Below are 18318 nucleotides of genomic sequence, written 5' to 3' on the forward strand. Positions count from 1 at the left end.
GGCTGATGTTCGCCTCCCGTACCGCCACCTGCCGCGGGTGCTTCTCTGCAGAACTGAGGACAGTGACCTGCCCTCTCATTTATTTATTGTTTACTGACTTATTTGTAATCCTCACTCAAGGACATGGTCATGGATTTTAGAGGGGAAGGCAGGGAGAGAAGGGGGGAGAGAAACATCAATGTATGAGAGCAACATTGATCAGTTGCTTCCTGGACACCCCCAAATGGGGATCGAACCCGCAACCTAGGTATGTGCCCTGACCCACAACATTTCAGTTATGGGATGATGCTCCAGCCCACTGAGCCACACCAGCCAAGGCAAGGACAATGGCCTTTAAAAACCATATAAAACAATAGGGAGCCACAGTCTTAACAACCATGGGCGCCCTGGACTCCTGAGACAGGACTAGGCCAGGTCCTAGTTGGTCAGAGCATCTCTTTTCTGTGTGTCTGTCGAAGGACTTGAAGACATGGGATGAAGGAACGTTTGCAGAGTGGGAACCTCAGGGCTCTCAGAACCAGGCTTTAAGCACATGCCTATCTCAGATAGACCCGATGAGCTTCAACTCTCCCCTGCGTCCAAGGTTATAAACCTACACAAACACATACCCCCCTGTTGGAACACTGAGTTGTGCAGACGTCAGAAATTAAGAAATAAAGTATCAGGGCAGGCAGAAGAGATGCATGCCATGGCTGATATTTTTCAAGCTTTTATATCTGCATGAAGATTGTTCCTCCAGCAGCCACCACTACTCAAATACACCCAGAAGGACAGCCTTGGCCTTGGAGCAGGAGCAGTGAAAGTCACACCTACCCCCAAAGGAAGGCTAGGAATGCCACCAGGTTGCCAGGTACTCCCTGGTGCTCACTCTTGCCGGCCTGTTGGGATTGGGTCATGTTGCATTGTGGTAACCCAGTTGTGCGTGGGACGCCTCTGTTAACTGGTACAGGAGGTGGCAGCCATTGTGACTGTTCCCACACCACCCACCGTACACATGACCTTCCTCAGGCTGACTTAAAGGATGGGGATGGCCTTCATTGTGTAGAACAGGGACAGCAGTTACCTTTGGCAAAGTACATAAAGCGCTAAATGTGGAACACATAGTGGGTGCGCAGTAAATTCTTAATGCTAGTGAACACCTTTGTGCCTTTTAGTGGCTGGCCACTATAAGCCGCACAACAGCCCTAAGAGGTAGGTACTATGCCCCATTTTACAGTTGGGGAAGTTGAGGCAAAAGGCTAAGCATGTGTCCAAGGACTCAGAAGTTAAGTGACAGGGCTGAGATTGGAACCCACTGCCCTTACCACCGGGAGACTCTGCTTCTGCTCTGTGCTGTGTCAGGGCAAAGACCCCGAGCCTGCGTGGGGGTCAGGCGGGTCGCCCCTCCCGCAGGCTCTGCGTTTGCTGCTGTCCTCGAGAGTGGCAGGCCCTCCGGGACTTTTCTCTTCTTCCCCCAGAAGCTGAGTGTTTTTGGTCCCAATGCAATGATCTTAAACTTCTGTGGCTGGAAGCTGTTCACTTTAAATGATTTGTCAAGACTTTGCAACTCTTTACTGTTATACTTACCTCGGGTTTAACTGACTTGAAGTCCTTACTGGCTGTGGTCAGGATACAGACCCCCAGCTGACACCACAGCTGATGGGAGGGGAGAATGTTTTTCCGGCTCCAGGACAAGCCAGAGGGAAGGGCGCGCGATGGGCGGACCAGCCACTAGATGGCAGCATGAGCAGAGGTTCCAGCCGTACTGGTCCACGGCCTCGTCCCTGGCGGTCAAGTCTCCAGGCTCTTCTCTGCTCCTGTTTGTGAGCCCGTTCAGTCCCAGCCTCAAGCTCGTTGTCACACAGCCTCAACCTGCAGCGCAGGGTGAGGGTGAGGCCCAGCCCCCAGAGGGGCCCCATTCAGGGCAGCAAACCGCGGCGGCAGCTGAGAAAGGCCGAACCTCTTTAAGTGGTTGAGAAAGAAACACAGGAATCCTTTTTCATGACACAGGAAAACTAGATGAAATTCACATTTCAGTGTCTAGCAGTGAAGTTCACCAGACCCCAGCCTGCCCTACAAGAAAGTGCATTCGTAGTTCCGAGGCCTTGGTTCCTACCCCGGCCAAGCGGAGCAGCTGGGACAGGCCGTGGGCTTCGGGGCCTGAAACATCCGCCGTCTGCCTCGCGTGGGAAAAGCTGGCCGACCCTGACATGTGTCTCCCTGCCCTAAATAGAGACGCCCTTGCCAGTGACTCTCGGGCCCTAATGTTGTGAGTGTAGCAATTCGCACTCTGTCCTTGCTGGTACTGTGACCACACAGTGGAAGAGCCGCTGGTGCTGAGCGAGGCGTGCGCACGGCGGTGGGCGGAGCTTCTTGGCTGGGAGCAGGGGGGAGTGCGGGGCGTGGCCAGCGTGTTGCAACAGTGACAAGCGGTGGGGTCACAGTGAGAAGGGAGGTGAGCTTGCCCGCCGAGATGGGGGTGGGGGGAGGATTTTTAAAGGACAACATTTTAGGTGGGCAGAGAAGGGAGACCTGAGATACTCATTCCTCAGTGAAGGGGTGAATGGTGGCAAAGGAAAGTGGCATCATCAAAGCTGTATTTCAGAAGAAGCACCGCTGAGTAGGGAGCAAGGCCCAGGTGGCTGGGGGTGGCCAGGGGTGAGGACAGAAGAGTGCCAACCATCCCCTTAACCCAGAAAGGCGGCAGGAGAGGTAGGTTTGAAAAAGAAAACCCTGCAGTCCCTAGCTCAGGCTGAACTTTAGAGGCCCAAGTGACATCTGGTAGCCCCGTGTTCATCCCCAAGCGTGACCTGGGAGCACCCGCTGGGGGCTTAAATAAAACCACGTATGGTTTTGGCTCTGCCTCCACTGATGCAGACGTACAGAATGGAAGTTCCGAAATTACTGGGGAGGGCCGAGCAGAGGCTGATCGTGAGAATTGAACGTGCCCTGAAGACAGAAGGAAAGGGAAGGGAAGGGGAGGGGAGGGGAGGGTCTCAGGAATGAAGTGGTCATTACTGCCACGTGCAGCCTGGAGAAGGAATCGTGCCCAGTGGGTTTCGTGACAGTGAGTCACTGGTGACGCTAAGATGACAGTTAGTAGAGGGATGGTGGTGTCTGCTGTCAGAAGTCAGGCTTCGGTGGCTCCTGCCGCCCCCAGGATGCTGCCGCCCCACCCCACCCCCCCTCCGCCTTCACTTTCCCGGCTCGCCATCAGTGCCCGGCTTCCAGGGAACAGTTCCCAGGTAGGTCCCAGGAGACCCACACCTTGCCCACAAGTCACTAGTAACTCCCAGAAGGTAAACAAGCTGGGGATAAGAGAGAGTCCCCCGATACCAGAAGACCTGTCTTCTTAACACAGTGCATGTGGGACAGACTAAACTTAATGCAGGAGCAGCCGGCCAGTGGGAAACGGCACTGATTTGGATGTACAGAAAAACTCGAGAAGGTGAGTGGCTGACTGTGCCTGTCGCTGGGTCGGGGTGAGGGGAGGGAGAGCGGTTGTTAGACACAGAAACGCCATTCCATTCCGGTGGCAAACCGCCAGGACGACCGTCTCAGAAGGGCCCGTTGACTACCAAAGAAGTGAGTTTAATTCAGCTCTGGTTTTTAGGAGGTCCCTGGACAACCTTTCAACCTCAGTCTAGTTGCACATTGTCTGAAGGTAGGATAACATAGTGGTTATCAGCACAGACGTTTGGTCTCCAAAGCTGCGGCCAGAGCTGGGGCCTCTGGGCACAGTGCCTCACCTGTAAGTGAAGGTGACAACGGCGCCCCCTGCTGGGCTGTGGGAGGACTTATGCACTCGAATGTGGTGCCCTGGGCAGGTCGAGCCTACACGCGGTTCTCTTCCTTTAAAAATGTCATCCTGTTGAAGACTGCTCTTCCGATGTCAGCGCTAGGACCGGCCCCCTTCTAGGATTAGACTGGGCTTTGGTCTTTTGTTTGGGTTAGCCATTTTTATTTCTCATAATCACCCTTTACATCCGTTTTATACTTTTCTCTTCACAATGGGTGAGCCGGTGTTGGCACTTTATCGCCAAAGCCTGTAGTCCGCACTGACGTTCACTGTGGCAGATGTTCTGTGGGCTCCGTCAGGGGCATCCTCCTGAGTCCCCCCCACTGCAGGGTCACGCAGGGGCGTTCCGCTGCCCCAGCACTCTCTGTGCTCCGCCTGTTCATCCCACCTCCCTCCCAACCACCGGTCTTTCCCTCCCTCCCTAATTTTGCCTTTTCCAGGATGTCATACAGGTGGAATCAGACAGTAGGCAGCCTTTCAGACTGGCTCCTCTACTTAGTAACACACGTTTAAGGTTCTGCCATGTCTCTTCATGGCCTGAGAGCTCATTTCCTTTCTTTTCTTTTCCCCTGAAAATTCCAATGACTGGATGCACCCCACATATTTATTTATCGCTTGGGAAAGGACGTCTGGGTTGTTTCCAGGTTCGGGCAGTTAAGAATAATGTTGCTCTAAGCACCTGTGTGCGTGAACATAACTTTTCCGCTTATCTGAGTGAACACCATGGGGTGCAACTGCTGGATCGTGTGGTAAACGCGATTTGTAAGAAACTGCCCAGCTGTCTTCCAAAGTGGCCGCGCCCTTTCGCACTCCCACCAGCAGTTCCTGTCACCCCACGCCCCTGCCAGTGCTTTGGGGTTTAGTCTTTCTGGTGGGTGTGTAGTGGGATCTCACTCTTGTAGGATCTGCAGTTCTCTCGTGGAGCATCTTTCCGGCGAGGTGTCTCTCCCTCTCCCCTGCCGATTTTTGGAGTTGGGTTTTATTTTTTTACTGTTGAGTTTGAAGAGTCTTTGTCTTCTTTGGATGCCAGTCCTTGGTCGGATACATGTGTTGCAGATGCTAACTCCTTGCCTTTTCATCCTTTTGATGCCTTCGCCCTTTTTGTTGAAATGAAATGGAAATGTAGGCATGCCACGGGGCAGAAACCAGACAGATGGTTTCCACTCCATTGTTCTTCTTTTTTCCCCCTGTCTTTAGTCTTACCAGATGCAGTGTCCAGCATGCTCCAGTGGTTCTTTCTTGTGCATTCAGAACATGCCAGAAAGGGACTCCCCAGTGGTTGCTACATCCTCAACCCAGGGCTGGTGCTGCTTGCCTGGCTATGGGGCGGAGAGTGGAGGGGCTGGGGGTGTCCAAGTCCCTGTCTTTGGGGACAACCAGGCACTCGCAGGGGGCTGAGCCGCCGCTGCCCCTTCTATTGCTCGTCCAGAGGACAGAGTCCATGGGCTGACGGGGACATCCCCTTATAACTTCTCCAGCCTTCCTTGGACACAGGACTGGGTCCCTCCCCCATGTATTTATAGGCCCCTTATAACTTCTCCAGCCTTCCTTGGACACAGGACTGGGTCCCTCCCCCATGTATTTATAGGGACATGCAGAATAAAAGGGGAAGTAAGCGGTTTCTAATTCAGGCTCCAAGCCGGGGTTGCAGGTGTTGCCTGTTGCTGCCTGCACAGATGTGCCTCCTTTAGGGAACACGCTCACCGGCCTTGGCGGGCTTCAGTGGAACAGAAGACAATAGCCCAGACTAGTAAGCCCGTCTGCTTCCCGCAGGACGGAAAGTCCTCCCATGGCCGTGGAGGGGAAGTCCAGCTCTGTGGAGGGCGCTTCCTGCGGGGCTCCAGAACGTTCCTCCCACCCCGCCCACCTCCTGAAGAGTTGTCCTGACTTCAGAATAGCTACGTGTCTTCTCTTGAGTGACTATTAAAACGTACTGGTTTCAGGCTGTCTTGGAAAAACATGGCAAGGAAAGAGCGAGCTGCTCTGGAAGGAATAGGACCCAAAAGGACAGAGCTCACTGTGCCCAGCTGGTTGTCCATCCCCGTTTCCGCAGAAACCAGACTTGCCCCTCATAGAAAAGGGGGGGGGGTGTTTGCTCTGGCAGAGACAGCGATGATTCCTGGTGGAAAACGGTTGGAAAGGGCCCCTCAAGTCCAGTGGGAGTGGAAGAGCACAGCAGGTCCCAGCATTCCTCTGGTGCCGTCAAAGGCCCACACCCCGGAGCCTGAGAAATGCAGGCTGCAGGACCCCAAGGCACTGGATTCCTGGGGGCCCGAGAACCTGCATTTCACAAGCACCCAGGACAGTTGGATGCACGTGGATTTTGCAAATCGTGAAGTTAAAAGCGTACATGTTTGAAGCCTAAAAATCTGTGTCCTGTTGGTTCTGTTTCTCTGGAGAGCCCTGACTAATAATACAAGGCAAGTGGGGAGGGGAAGACGGAGAGTTCTGGAAGCACAAGGAGGAGCCAGGAGGAAAGCTGGCCCCTGCTGGCCCAGAGGCAAGAGGACAAGCGTCACTGAGGGGCCCCAGGGTGGGGAGCAGGCAGTGGTGCCCTCGGGAGCCAGCCAGGTGTGGGCTGGGCTGGGCAGGTGAAGAAAATGGTCAGAGAAGAGGCTGCAGATTCGGAAGCCTCGGGACCTGGGTGGGGTAGGAAAGCCTTCTAGAAGGACTCGGTCCTGTGGTGAAGGGTTTGGTCTTAGACATTTAGTGAGTGCATTTGTCCCTGCTTGGCTGATAGGACACCCACCCAGAGTCACAAGACGGCTAAGGGATGGGACTCTCTCCTCTGCCCCAGGCAGCTCTGGAATTGCTGCCCATCTTTGGTTCCAGCAGTTCCTGGGTCTGCAACCACCTTTTCTTGTCTATCAAAAAGATGGATTTTAACCCTTCTGGGCTCACTGATCTCTTCTAAATGCTGGAAAAAATCTGTGAATTTTTCCCAGAAAAACACACATATCCACAGGGCATCACTTGCCATTTCCAGGGCTCAGAGACTCTGAATCCCAGCCAGTGCCCTCAGGTCAACAGCCCTGCCCCAGGGCCTGTGCCTCTCTGGAGAGGTGACCACCATGAGCTGGCTGTCGGGCCTGAAACAGTTAACAGCAAAAGGCCCTGTTGAGACCACCATCACAGCACCCAGTTCTGAAGAGCCAGGGGACCCCCCCCCCCCCGTGGCGTTCCCACACCCTGCTGCCTGGTCCGCAGCCCCCTGGGCCAGTGCCTGAACAGCAGCACAAAGGAGGAGGCACTGGGAAGGCAACGGGGGTGGGGCGTAGGGGCGGGGAGGGCTGGCCCCCTCAGCAGGGAGCCTCTGAGGTGGCACTTCCAGGTGCCACAACATGGGGCTCTTCCCCACACAGGACTCATACAGGTGCCTCCTGCTGCCACTCAGTAGGTCACCTGGCCTGCTCAGGAGCCCTTCGGGGGGGTTTCGTCCAACTGCTGCTCAGGCCTGTCTGGACGCCTCCAGGGGCTCCCCTTGCGTGGACACAAAACACAACTCCAGCAAGCCAGGCTGGGGGGTGGGATGCAGCTGGGACCTCCTTGCTCCCCCAGCCCCTCGGGAGAGTCCCGCCAAGTGCTGCCTCACGCTCTTCCCAGTCTCCAAAGTAACGGCCATCTCTAGCTGGGGACAGTGTCTTAGGCCTGTGAGAAGGGCAGGAAGGGCGGCCCACCCAGCAGTCCCGGGCTCCCTGCCAGGCAGTGAGGTGTAGTTGAAGGGAACCTGTGTGTTCCAGGAGGGCCTGGGGGCCTCCAAAAAGGCCTGCAACACCCCAGGAGCTCACTGGCCTGAAGTGCACAATTCCCTGAAACCCTCCAGGGGGGCCTGGTTCCTTCTGTATTTCCAATGGGTGCCAGAGAGACCCAGTCCTGGCTTCAGGCTCAATTCCTTCCCAGGGAAGGAAGTGAGCCCTTTGCTTCCTCCCTCTCCCCACTTTTCACTTTGGAAATACAGAAACTGTCCAACCACTGCAGAAGGCAGCCCTTGGATGGCAACCAGAATGAGGGCCGTCCGCGTGAAGCGGTTCTCGTGGCCACTGGGGTGTTGCCAGGGCTGGGGCGGGATGTACCGAGAAAGCAGGATCCTTTATGTCTGGTGGGTAGTAGGGAAGGCCCGACTTCTAGGCACTTGCCAATGATTTCTGTCCCCAACTCAGAGCAGGACCATTTCCCGGATGACTTGGACCCACACTACTGCTCTGGCTAGTTGGGCTCTTTTCACAGTGAGAGTCTTACGTCACTAAAAAGAAAAAACAAGAGCTTGTTTTGGGGTCCCCTGTGCTGAGCGAGCATTGGCGAGGATGCGGGCAGGGTTGGAGGGCCCTTCATGCTGGTCGGCAGGACCCTGCTCCCTATGAGTCCCCACCTCTCCCCGGGCACCCTCCATGCCCATCCTCTCTCTGCTCCCCCAGTTTTCCCCAGGCTCACAGGCCCTGCTTGCTCAGAGGGGAGCCTATCAGCCTCTCCAGACTGATGCCCATCCCAGAGACTGCCTCCTTCTTGGGGTCTCTTTACTGTGATTCCCAGCAGAGATGGGACCCACCTCTGTGTTAGTTTGCAGGGCCTGCCGTAACAGCACTCCATAGACGGGGCGGCTTAAAAGAAGAGAAATGCATTCTCTCCCAGTTGCACAGCTGGAGGTCCAAGACCAGGGTGTCCGCAGAATCGGTTCCTGCTGAGGGAGGCTCTGTTCCAGCTTCCCCCCGGTGCCTGGGGATGTTGCTGGCAATCTTCGTTGTTCACACACCTCCAAGTACATCACCTGGCTCTCTGGCTTCGGCTTCACACGGCGTTCTCCCCGCGTCTCTGTCTCTGTGTCTGAGTTTCTACTTCTTACAAGTTCGCCAGTCACATTGGAGTAGGACCTGCCCTGCTCCAGCATGAGTGCCCATAACTAATGATCTCTGCAGTGGCCCTGTTTCCAAATAAGGTCACCATCTGAGGCCCTGGGGGTTAGGATGCCAACACGTGAATTTGGGGGGGTACACGATTCAGCCTACCTCAGTCTTGCTTAGTTTTGGGAGTCAGGCCCCATCACAGGGGAGGGGCTATGTCATTTCTAGGCTCTGCTCCCTCTGGGGCCCTGAGGGGGCTCCCTCCTCGGCTCTTCTAGCCCCTGGTGCTGGTGGCACTCTCTGGCACTCCTTGGCTTGCAGCTGGGTGACTTCAAACTCTACCTCCACTGCCCTGTGGCCTTTCCCCTTCTGCATCCCCCTGTGTGTCTCCCCGTCCAGCTTCCCCTCCTTTTATGAGGACACCAATCATATTGGATAAAGGCCCACCCACAAGACCTCTTGTTAATGTGTGACATCTGTGATGACTCTATTTCCAAATGAAGTTGCATTCACAGTTCTCGGAGGTTAGGACTTCAACATATGCATTTGGGGAACACAGTTCGACCCGTAACAGTGACCGCCTTGTGCCTGGCTTCCCTGTGGGCCTAGCTAACTCTGAAAGACTTTCCCTTCATCCAAAAGGTCATGGCCACTTCAGAACCGCCCTGGTCATCACAGAGCTGGCTGCGCCCCTGGCTATGTTGGGGTCTCTTCTAGGTATTTCTCTCCACTCTGCAATCCATGTAGTGCATGGTCATTGTCACCACAGCCAGTGCAGGTTCCCCATGACTGTGGAGCAGAAGGGGGATAATCACAGAAAGAAGGCCACCTCCTCCACTTGGCCCTGGGCCCAGAAACTCCAGGGATGCAGGGGCGGCACCATCATTGGGACTCGTCCCCAATCCATCCTGAGGCCCACAGGCACCATAGCAGCCTCATTGAGTTGAATCTTCACTATGAGATTGACCACCTGTGAGTGGTGGGGAATTTGGGGGGCCCCATGACCTCACTTCTTTGCACTCAATGAGTTCTGGCTGCCGGACCCGACTTCCGGGGCTGCTGTCTGCTGGGAGGGCTGCACCGCCTTTCAGCTGGCACTCACGATGCGGGGAGATCTCCCTGGCTTCCCAGCCTTGTCCGAAGGTCTCTGGATTCACCGAGGGACCCAGTTCCCCGCATCCTTTGTTTGAGTGAGGCACACCCCCTTTTTTAGGCCAGGGGTTTTTATGATGCTGCCTCTGGGTGCTGCCTGTTGATGCCCACTCTGCGGGCTCTTGACATCCACGTGAACGCTTTGGGATCTCCATGGGTTTGGATCACCACGCCCTTTGGAGTGGTCAGCTCTCAGTAGCTACAGCTGGGCCCCCAAGGCCAGCGGGCCAAGGCCTTCGTTGCTTGGTGAGAACTTGGGCTGGCCTCCTCGTGCTCCCTGGGGAAGGGGGAGCACAAGAGCCTCACAGCTGGGTGCTGTTCCTCCGGGATTTGACTTTGACCTTGTTGCACAGTTGTGGGCTGGACAGCTTTGTCGTGGAAGTAGTTGTGGGTGGGGCAGGCACTAAGAATGCACACTGCAGATTCTCATTCTGTTATATGAAATGTAACAACATTTAAAAATAATCTGCCGCTCCGGCAAGCTGCCCATGGGTTGGCATTTCTGTACACGGTCCCAGTCAGCCCCCACCAAGGGCTCCCGGAGGAACAGGCTGCTCCCCTGACCGGGCTCTCACTCGATCTGCCAAACAACCCTCCAGGCTGGTTTTGGGAGGCCCCGTCTTCTCCCTGGGGAAGCCGGACCATTTCAGTTGGCTCGGAGTCACAGGGTGGGGATAAGAACCCTGGTTTCCTAACTCCCAACCCTACTCTTGGCAGGCAGCTTTGTCCACGAGGGCTGTTTCACAAGGGATGGAAGATGACATCAGTAAACGCATGACAAGGTCACCCCACTTATGCCTCCAGCCTCCCTGGCCGCCTACCTTGGCTTCCTCGTTATCACTTTGCTTTCTTCTGTGCTCTTGAGGCAGCAACATTCTGCAGTCAGGGGTGGAGGGGGTGCAGAATAATGAACTCCCCAGCACCTTGCATCCTCCCTGCCTCTCTCCTCCAGAGACCAGACTCTTTCGTCCCTTTCCTCTGACGCAGGCCTTTATGGCTTATGAGAGGATGTGCGTGTCGGTTCTGTTCCAAAGACTCGGAGGTCATGTCAGTCCCTGCTTCTGTAAGGAGGAGGTTGGAGGGAGGCAGTCCAGCAGCCTCCCCTGCGACCACTTTGTCTGTTTACATGTTTGCATCATCAGTGTTCAGCAGTCATGGTCCCACGCAGGAAAATATGGACCCTTATTTTGACAGCTGGCTGTGTCTCGGATCCTGGGAGCTGTCGTTTGGGAGAGGGGGCACGATGGCAGATGAGCTGGGCCGTGCGGCAGTCGCCCCTGAGTGCAGCTGTGGGTGGCTAGAGTGGGATTCGGGGTTGGGGGCGGGGGCGTTCGTGGCTGGTTTGTGTTTCGCCCAGTTCCCTGGGCTGGATAGCATTAAGCTGCAGGCACCAGGCTGTTTCATTAGAACCAGGGAAGATGGAAGGCGTGAGAGCAAAGAGACGAGGAGAGGAAAGGAAAGGAGAGCAGCAGAGAGGGCCCTGGAGGTGGGACAGAAGGAAGGGGGGCCTCGTGTAGGGGCGAGAAATCCCAGGAAATGAAAGGGGAAAACCAGGTGGCAATGGGGTGCCAGGTGAAGGGCCAATGGTCCAAGCTGAGCTCAGCCCTAGTCGGTTTCGATGGCCAGAAGAAAGTGCCATAGACTGGGTGGCTTTCAATCAACTGAAATTTATTCCTCACAGTTGGGAGGCTGCAGCGCAAGGTCAGGGTGCCAGCAGTGCAAGGTCAGGGTGCCAGCCCTCTCCCGGCTCACAGACAGCTGGTGTTTTGCTCTGTCCTCACACTGTGGAAGGAAGGAGCATGGGAGTTCTCTGGGTCTCTTCTTATGAGGACACTAATCCTGCTCACGGGGGCTCCACCCTCATGGCCTAAGCAGACCCTAAAGCCCCCACCCCTGGAAACATCCCCGTGGGGGGTCGGAATCTCAATATCAGGTTCTGGATCTAGAGGTCTCCGTGGGGGACCCTGGCCGAGTGTAGGGCTCCCCCCTTCGGTGTAAACAGTGAGCCCCGCCTCCGACCACAGCAGGGAGTTGGGTGCGGCACCTGCTTCTGAGGAGAAAACCTTCTACGAAGAGAGTTTTCAGGAGGAAGAGTTGGGATCCATGGCAAAACTCAGCATTTATAGCTGGGCCCCAGAACCCACCCGAGCTAGCGATGTCATTCTAAAGCCCGCTGGATTATTAATCAGTGCTTCGCTTTCCCCGTCGTTGGCTCAGTGACAAGATGGGACTGTGTCCACGGGCAGAAGAGCTTCTTTGGGTGCAGCCGAGAAAACTGGGAGCAGCTTTGAGCGGGTGCTCACGTGCCTGTGGCGCTACTCGCGGTAGCCCGAAGGAGGAAAGGACCCAAATGCACCTGTGGGTGGATGGAGAAGCAAAATGTGCCCTCTACACAGAATGGGATATTCTTCAGCCTTAGAAAAGGAAGGAGGTTCTCACACATGCTGCGACACGGGTGAGACTTGAGGACGTTATAACATTAAGCTTAACACCAGCTTCACCAGCTGATTCTGTGCAACGAGTTCTCTTTCCAGGGGGTAATAAACACTGCCTTGTGCCTGCATCACGAGCCCAGTGGTTCCCAAAGTGTGGTCTGTGGGGCAGCAGCAGCACCACCTGGGTCCTAGTTAGAGAGCCAAGTTCTGAGGCCCCATCTGGGACCTGCGGCATCAGCTGCTCAGCGGAGGGGCCCAGCCACCACTGTGACAACCCTTTGGGGTGGTCTGACTCACGCTGGCAGGAAGTTTACGGATGAACTGACCTGGGCCACAGGTTCCCATGTGCTGGTCTGAACAAGGCCAGTACCAGGGTCACCTGGGCTTTATTAAAAAGAAACTCTGGAGTCCCGCCCATGAGGGTCCTGATTTGTCCCAGCTGGCCTTGCACTGGCTCACAGGTGATTCTGAAACGCCAGCTCTGAAGATTACTAAACCAGGTGTATTTGATGTCCCCTTCCAGTTCTACAACCCTGTGGAAGAGGATAGGAAGGTTAGCTCCTAACGGTTGGAAAAGGAGGGAGGATTAAAGAATCTTCTCCATCAGATGAGAAGTTTATATTAAAATGTACCATGGATGGTGGCGCATTCACCTCCACCATGGGTGCCCAGGAGGCATGCGTCTGAACTACCACAGAAAAGACTTGGATTCGAGGGAGAAAAGTTTCTTGGCAAAAAGGACAGTTAAACATTGGGATAGGCTAAAGGAGTTGACCATGGGAGATTCTTCTCTACCCGGGGAGGACTCCTCACCCATCTGGGACGATGCTGGGGATGGCTTTAGACTCACGTCCAGCCCGGGGGGCTGGTTTCCCACTTTCCACTGCAGCCCAGTGAGCAACTGCACGCTGTGCCCCTCACACTGCAGAAGAGCCCTAAGGCAGGCGCCCCTGGTCTCTAGGTTGCTGATAAAACAGTCGGCAGGTGGTGAGCGGATCACATACTCATACAGATACAACCTGGCTTGAACAGGCAAGCAACCCAGGTCCTTATGGACCCAGCAGGCACATAATCCCCCGTGGGCAATTTCAGGAGCTTCAGCTCTTGTCCGAGCATTTATCCACGGGCACCAGGTCTCCGACATGGAACATAAGGAAGACACTTCTACCAGACTGTATCTTTCTGTGGTTCTGATGTGGAGACACTACTGGGGTTAGAAGTCCAGGCCAAGTGCTAAGAAGGGACCTTCAAGTGACAAGGAAGGCAGGAAGGAAGTCGCTGAACAAACACAGATAGGAGTAGCGACAGCTTCACCCCGGTGCCCGTGAGGTGCTGACCTGGGGCCTGGGCAGTGACGGAGGACCGAAGAGGGACCTGGCTGGGGGTCCAGGCCCGTGGAGACACAGCCATCACTGCGTAAAGGTCTTGCGAATTTCTGCTCCAGGAGAGACAGTCCTGGGGAGACCCTTGCAGTTTTCCCTCTCTTCGAGTTGGGGGCATAACCAAAGGTGGTGTGGAGTTGTCCCAGAAGTTGGCAGACTCGCTCTGCCCGGAGCACATTTGCGAAGTGCTGTCCAGTGGTTTAAAACGCTGGCCCTGGAGCCGGGTGTCTGGGATTAGAGCCGCCCACTGCCACTTGACCTTGGACAAGTTTCTTGGACTCTGTTTCCTTAGTTGCAACATAAAGGCCATAACTAGACCTCCCTGATGCCAGGTGGACACCTGGCCAAGTCTGTGACCGAGTTTTCAGCATTCCTTGGCAAAATGGGAGACACAAGGACAATGACACCCAGGTGCATGGTGGCATTTGGCTGCCGCTGAGTTTTCTTTGTGAGTGCACAACTTCCTTTGCTTCTGGAAATAATGCACGTCTTAGTGGGTGTTTTTAGTTTTGTGTTCTCTGCAGCTTTAAGTTAGTCCTTGCTTTTTTGTTCCTGGTCCGTGAAATCCAAGAATCTGAGAACATTCTTCTAAAAGGGGTGGGGGAAGTAGGGAGAGGGTGGGCAGGGCTCTCACTCGGCAAACCGGCCTGACGCTGCCAGGCCAGGGACTGGGGATGGGTCTGTGTCCCCTCTGCTTCTTGTACGAGCTTCTCCTCCTGCTTCTCAGGGTCTTTTTTAAAAAACCTGTTCCTTAGCTAATTTCTCTCTCTGAGTATGTTTCTAACTTTATTCTCTGTTGCTTTTGCTTCAGCCCTTGAAGGGTAGCAGAATTTGTCCTCTACCCCCAAACCATGTCACTTTAGATGAGGATTATTTTGTGCAGAGGCAACCGAGAAGAGAAAATGTAGATACAAGGAAAGCCCTCTGCCCTCCCCTACTCACCTAAAAGCGGGACATGAATTTTAAAAGGTGTGCCCCCACCCCTGCCCTCTCTACCTCTCTACCCTACCCCTGTCCTCTCACAGAAAGGACAGAGTGGCTTGCTGGAGAGAATGTGAGACCCTTGTTGAGACCCCGCTGTGGGAGCCTGCGTGGCTGACTTTGCTAACCGGCCCTGGCATCCCCCTGAGTTCCCTCATGTGGCTGCACCCCAGAAACCCAGAGACCTTTCCCTGTGTCTTGTCACCGCCGTAACAGTCTTTCTCTTGCTAAGATGCCATAGGAGCCCAAGTTCAAACTGCCCCTTGAACTGTTTGTCTCTGTGTGCTCCCACGCGCTTACACAACACACGTGGGAACAGGCTCCTGTTTGTGTTCCTGCCCTTTGATCTTTTTGTCAGTCCACCAAGGAACCTAAGAAAGCAGAGGGAGGAAAAGTGACATTTCTCTCTCCTACACCCTTTAAGCTATTTTCCCTTGCCCCGCCCCGCCCCTGCGTTTCGGCGTTCTCCCCGTCCCGTTCCCCCTCCTCCTCACACACTTCATGTCTGTTCCTGTTTTTGGTCCTGATTTTTTTTTCTAGCCACAGGTGCTGTATCCCCACATGTACCTGCTCAGCCAGGTGTCTTCGCTGGAGGACACGCAGCTGCTGGGTGCAGTGGGGCAGACGCTGTGCCATGGCCCCTCCAGGTCTATGCAGGGGACAAGATCCATCTTGTCAGTTACAGTGACAGGTCATTAGTTGAGCAGCTTCCTCTGAGCACCAGAGTTTGGAGCCCTGCCCAGGTCCCTTCCAACAATGGGGACCCATTCTGGGCAACAAATTTGAGGGAGAAAGGCCGGGCTCTACATGGGCTCTGAGGGTCAGAGCCAAGGGACAGACACGAGCCTGCGATTTTAGTGGTCCCCCGGAAATCAGGGGGTGAGACACCTCTCTCTAGAGAGCCAGCCAGGCCAATGAACCCTGGTTTGCTTGGGACTTCCCTGGTCTCCGCTCTGAAAGCCCCATGTTCTGGGAAGCCCCTGGCACACACTGGACAGTGGGTCCCCTTAGAGCTAGTAGTGACCAACCCTCTACCGGACTGTTAGTCAGTCATTAGGCACGGGTGGGCCCAGTTCAGAGAACTAGACTAGTGAGAAGAGATTAGGATCATTTAACCGGGAGATAGGGAAGCTAGGGGTGGGACAGGGTGGGGCGAGGCTATTTTGGTGACCACCGTCACGTGTGTTCCCTGGGTAGGCCAGAATGTGTGTCCAGACCCTGTCTGTCCATTTCCACCCAAGTTCAGAGCCTGAGGAAATGGGTGTGAGTGGAACCCGAACTTACTATGTTGAATTTCCTGATGGCAAGTATTCTTAGGCCCTAGAATGAGTTTCTGAGACAGATGAGGCATTGTGCTCGGAGCTCTTCGGCTCGGCAAATTCCCCACGGCTTTCAGCGCCTGGGTGTGGCTCGAGGGCTGAGGGGATGGGCCAACCACATTTCCCAGGCTCCTTCCAGTCCTAGGGTTCTGTGTGCATCTGTCCGTCTGTGGCAGCTCTGATTATTTCTCTCGTCCTCTGTTGCCTGTAGTTAAACCTTATGACAAAAAAGAAAAAGTGCTTTGATCCTAGCCTCAGAGGGAGGCAGTACATCTTCCCCAAAGCATGATGGAAAGATTAGCATTTTGTGTTTCCCCCAAGGACACTTAAATAGAAAAGGTTATTTATTGGTCAAGCAACTTCGTGACAATATTAGAGATTTTTAAGGCAGGGATAACAATTCCCTGAGGCCCCATTATTCTCCCAGGCTGAGCGACCCAGCTTCCGCTCTTCCTCCCTGAACTGAGCTTTCGCCGGGTTCAGTCCGTTTGACCGGAGTCTAACCTTACCCACTTAGGATTCCCACCCAGCACAGTGACTGCGCCCTGTCCAATGATGAAGGTTAAAGGGACTTATCTAAGAAAAAGAAGATAAAAAATATGAACAGTGGAAGGACAGCAATCTCGCAGTTGTTAAAAACCACACCTAAAACAAAAGCAAACTGAGGAAACAACTAGAACAGGAACAGAACCACAGCAATGGAGATCACATGCAGGGTTAGCAACAGGGAAGTAGGAGGAGGAGAAGGGGGGAGAAGGTACAGAGAATAAGTAGTAGCATAAATGGCAGGTAGAAAATAGACAGGGGGAGGGCAAGAATAGTATGGGAAATACAGAATATAAAGAACTTGTGACACATGGACATAAACTAAAGGGGGGGAATGGTGGGGGATGGGGTGTGTTCGGGGTGGAGGGGAATGAAGGGGGAAAATGGGACAACTGTAATGGCATAATCAATAAAATATATTTTTAAAAAAGAATGCAAACCAAAACAGATGAGAAAAAGAAACCAAACCTATGTGATCCGCTCTATTTCTAATGTTAAAGATCAGCTTATCTTCCTTTACGGAATTGTCCCACGTGCTGGGAAATCAAACTGAGCCATGTAATTAAGCCATTGCGGTTAAAAGCGAGAGGGCTTTGGGCTTGGTGGTGAGATCTGTTTGAAGGTTGTTCTGCACTTCACATAAACACTTCTGTTTGTTGGAATTGGAGCACCGCCTACACGGAACCTGAGCATCTCTTGCCAGTGTGCGGTTTGTTCTGTGGTCCTTGTTGCTAATCTCTGATCCAGCTTGCCACCCCCGAAGTCAGAAGCTGATGGCATGAACTCTTCGGCTGACATTTTCCCCATCAGCCCCTTAGGGGTGTTCCTTGGCATAAAATCATTTTCTAGAGAAAAGGAACCAATAGTATGAGTGTAAGTAGAGAGAGAGATTTATTTCAAGGAATTGGCTGGCAAGTCCAAATTCTGCAGGGTGGGCCCTCGGGCTGTAGAATTCTTCCTGCTCCAGGAGATCAGTCCTTGTCCTATTCTAGTCTGTGGCTGATTGGATGATGCCCACCTGCATTAAAGAGGGTGGTCTGCTGTACTCAGACAACTCCAATGTTAATCTCACCTGAAAACACTCTCCTGAGACATCCAGAATAATGTTTGACCAAACACCCAGGCACCATGCCCCAGCCACACTGACACATAAAATTAGCCATCACATTGGATTCTCTCTGCCATGTGCTCAGCGCAATCTCTCATCGTGACCCTGACCCTGACCCCTTGCAGTTGCGCCTTGCTATTGTACAGTTTCCTATTTCCTGCGATCTAATGGCTGTGAGGCAATATCTCATTTTGAATACAATCTGCATTTCTCTGATTATTTATGAGTTTGAGATTCTCTTCATAGATTTATTGGCCATCCTGGTTTTACTTCTGTTTCTCCCTCACGCCAACCTTTTTATTGAATTTACTGGGGTGAAACTGGTTAAAATTATACAGGTTTCAGGCACACAATTCCACAACACAACAACTGTACACTGTATTTTGTGTTCACTGCTCCAACTTAAGTCTCTCTTTATCACCATTTCTGTCCCTGATACCCTCCCCCACCTCCTCATACTGCCCCTCCCCAAAGCAATGACCACAGTGTTGTCTGTGTCCATGGGTTTTTTTTCTCTTTTTTCTTTTTTGCTCAATCACCCAACCCCCTCACCTTGTGAATTTCTTTGTCATATTTTTGCCATTTTTCAATTTTTTTCTTGCTGATATGCAAGAGTTTCTTGGATATTCTATATTTTAATCTTCTGTTCTTTTTATGCAAAATACCTTCTTCCAGCATATCTCCTATCTATTACCTTTGCCTAGGGTGTTTTGTTTTAAAGGAAAAGGTTTACCTGTAACATCATTACACCCATTTGTTTTTTTTTTCATGTGCAGTTT

The sequence above is a fragment of the Sturnira hondurensis genome, unplaced genomic scaffold (assembly GCF_014824575.4).
Source record: "Sturnira hondurensis isolate 20B ecotype Veracruz unplaced genomic scaffold, ASM1482457v3 Scaffold0001872, whole genome shotgun sequence".
Taxonomy (NCBI): Eukaryota; Metazoa; Chordata; class Mammalia; order Chiroptera; family Phyllostomidae; genus Sturnira; species Sturnira hondurensis.